The 3690-nt window shown below is 38.6% G+C and overlaps 1 long non-coding RNA gene across 1 annotated transcript; it reads left to right on the top strand.

Annotated features, from left to right (window-relative positions):
- The first annotated feature begins 1197 nt into the window (after positions 1 to 1197).
- Positions 1198 to 3045, top strand: LOC308176277. Its single transcript, XR_013938204.1, has 3 exons — positions 1198 to 1335; positions 2189 to 2403; positions 2620 to 3045. It is a non-coding gene; the product is annotated as an uncharacterized lncRNA (long non-coding RNA).
- The last annotated feature ends 645 nt before the right edge of the window (positions 3046 to 3690 follow it).

Below are 3690 nucleotides of genomic sequence, written 5' to 3'. Positions count from 1 at the left end.
GTCTAACTGAAACATACATCATCCAAACTAGAATCAAGGAATGGGATTTTCTACCTCCCTGTTTTATGTTCAGTTCTTCTGGACATATTTCTTGGTGTGCAGTTTGCCACCAAGAGGAACAAAACTTCAGGAAATACAACAGCTACCCTGAACAATGCTGGGGAAGTGGCTGACACAGCTGAGTTAGGCATCAAGAAAAATGATCAGAAAGTATTAGAAAGATTACAGCAAAGCTTATGAAGCTTGTTTCCAGATCTCTTGCATGGATATACTTTACTGCAGTAGAGACCTTTGAGAGAAGAAGGTAGGGAAAGGACATGAAAAAAACATCCAACATCTTCTGAGAGGGAAATCTGAGAGAGACACAAACACCATTTTAAATTTATTTTACATCCTGCTCGGTTACAGTGTTAGTAGCACTACTCCAGGAGCCCTCTTCAGCTCTCCTGCCTTTCCTGCCTGATTCACGGAGGGAGAACTCACAGCAACCTCCATATGGAGGTGCTTCAGGACAGTAGCAGAAGGGGGCTCATTCCTGGATGGGTCTGAGCTCAGAAATAATTAGTAATATCTTAAAGCACCTAAATCCCTGAGGATCCTATATGGCATACGACATTATCAACCGCAGCCTTGTCAGTGGAACATGACAACCATCTTGTGACTGGGAAAAGTAGCTTTACACTCTATAGAGCTGTCTCACCATGATGCTTCCTGGCACTGAATTTCTAGCAGCCCTGCTCTCATTTGAATCCTGGATGCAATAATTTCTCTAATAATTATGAGGAGAGCACAGTCCATCAGCACAGTGGCATGGGTCCCCTGCTCATCCTTCTGTTGGAAGTTTTGGAGCATCATGGGTCTATACGTTAAGTGTGGAACAATGTAGTGTGCAGCACAGTCTTGTAAACAATTTCCTTTGTACCTCAGTAAATCACATCTATTAGGTTACTAAACCCTTCCTGCTGATGGACCAGTGTAAATGGGACGTAATGGAAGAGAAAATTTAACCCCATAGCAGTAATAATGTTATACCTATGTCACTGTATCCTGCTATAGTGCTAGAGATTGTATTCTGTTTCCTGTTTATCTACAGCAAAGAGTTTGGTACCTTTTGTAACAACAAGGCTTTATTTCTTTCATGATTTTTAACTGGTTCCTCTTGCTTTCTCTCCTCAGCTGTGTCATGCAGCCATATCTCATAATTCTGGAGTATCGGGTTTGGTGAAATATTACTGCATATTATTCCTACAGATTGCAGATAAAAGCAGCACACTGGGAACAAGTAAAATGTCAGATTCTTGCTTAAGGAGCTTACAGTGGTGGTCCTACCATCAGGTACACGGGTACAAATTTTTTGTACAAGAGACGAGTCTGATTGTTTAGTCCTCGCCTAAATTCACAGCTAGAGGTTGGAACCAAAAGGACAACTCCAAAGGCTAAAGCAAAGTCCTCTACCTTTTCTTTTTAATGAATAACAGAGCTCACTGACTATTATAAGTGATTTGGCACCTCAGTATGCAATAGATCTAGACTGAGATTTTTCAAAACCACTACACATCTAATTTGCATTGATTGAAGATCCCATGAGGCACCTAAATACCTCTGACAACCTTACTGTGTCAATTCATAAAGCTCGCATAACTTCCTCTTTCTCACATTGTGCACACTTGATTTTTACCACGTGAAAACCTACAAATTCATGTTCCCTTGATTAAAAGGATAAGTGTATTTGTAAGCAATTTTCAGGTATTATGGAAAGCCTTTCTAAGCAGTGCTTTCTTCTTCTTATAATAGTCATTGCAGTTCTCTGCAGCCATCCTGCTGCAGAGTATGCGCATCATATTCAGATTGAGACAGTATGATGCAAAAATATGAATTTCCTAACTGACCTTCAGTTCTCTTGTTCCATTGCAAAATGCAGTTTTCTGTTCTGCTAAGTAAATCTCACAAAGAAGGGACAAGCGAAAACTGATTTTTTCACTCTTTTGCAAAAACAACAAAAAGGTTGCTTCTGTATCTGAGAAATTCTTTTGCTCATCTCTACTGGAGACTGAATTGTTTATTGCATTGACAGCACATCATATGGGATGGGTTTTAACAATTATGACAATTTATCTGTATCAAGGATTGGGGGGGGCTGTTTTGATACATTAAATACCTTTGCAATCTTTTTTTTTTTTTTTTTAAGCACTAAATCTCAGCAATCTCAGCATGACTGTATCCTGCAGTGGAAAATTACTACCCATTCAGAAATGTGCCTTGTTGCATTACAGTCGTATATTTGAAGACTCAAAGCTCTATCTGCAGCACAAAGGCATGCTCAACAAATGACTTAGCATCTTAGCATCTTTGTTCCTTTATCACTACACTTTATGACAGCATTTTCTACTTGTTATAATCAAGGTATGCTTGTGAAATTAATCTTTTTGCTCTTTAGCTTATATAATAATTATGCATCTTCATTAAAATGGGATATTACAATTGATAGCTATCTGAATTTGTTTCTAGTTGTATATGAATTAGTCTTTGAATGAACAAATGAATAAATGAATAAATGAATGAATGTTTTTGCAGCAACAGATGACAAAATTTAACATGTACTATCTCTTTATCAAAAAGGCTGCCAGGAACAACATTTACAATAAATTGTCTTATTAGACCAAATGCAGAGAGGTGCATTCCTAGTCAGCTCTGCATGCATGATGCAAAAGGTAAGAGGATCCAGCTACAACTACCCTTTTGGGGGGTTAATTGTTAAGAATTTCTTTCTCAATATGCACTTGGATCTACATTAGAAGCAGTCGGAGGCTTTTAAGGGTAGAAAATCTCAGGACAGTGTACAAAATCAGAGTCAGGGTCATGACCTTGACTATTGATCCAGCCTCTCTTATTTCCACAGCTTGCTGAGGCTTGTTCTTCCAACCTGCTGGTGTACATTAGAGCAGAAATCCATAACATGGCCATGTTCATCCAAGCACAGGAAGAAACTAAATTAAATGTTAAAAAACAATCTGAGGCTAGAGTTGGAGACAATTCATCATGATCCTAGGCGTCAGGCAGGTAGGATGACCAGGAGTTCCTCAGCCAATAGACCCCAAACAGAATATGGAGGGACCTCAGTGCCTCATTTGTCAGGTACAGAACAGATAGTCAGAAAAACACCAAGGAAAAAAAAAAGTCTACCGAAGGTCAGTGTTTTAATTTCCAACTATGCACAAAAAGTCATCTTTTGGAATGCAACCTGTAATTAAGGTTTAGGGGAGAGAGGGAGGGAGATAAAAAATTATCTGAAGTTAATGTATTAACAGTCAAAATTAGGAGGAAATAAAACTTTGCATGGAAGAAGTGTACTAAAAACTGAGTCCAGCTGAGTTCTTACAACTCTGGAGCTCAAGTTCAGGTGACAGCATTTGACCATTGACTTCAGTAACCTATTAAAATCAGCAGTCAGTCTCTTTTTTCACTTTCAAAAGGTATCTCAGTGGAGTGCTAACCTTTCTTCTTGATGAAAGGGGTTTAAAGATATATAATCTGTGATGCAGAGAATGAACTCAACATGTTTAATAAGAGAGAGATCTGTAGGCTGGTTGAACTGTTTAGAAACTGCCCTTTGCTGATTCTCAAGCTGATCTTATTTGTACTGGACACGGAACACATGTCCCTTATATACTCAACCAAAACATGTAACCT

The sequence above is a fragment of the Anser brachyrhynchus genome, assembly GCF_964034855.1.
Source record: "Anser brachyrhynchus genome assembly, chromosome: 11".
Lineage (NCBI taxonomy): Eukaryota > Metazoa > Chordata > Aves > Anseriformes > Anatidae > Anser > Anser brachyrhynchus.
The sequence above is the reverse complement of the archived record's forward strand: the minus strand, read 5'-3'. Positions and strand labels throughout refer to the sequence as shown.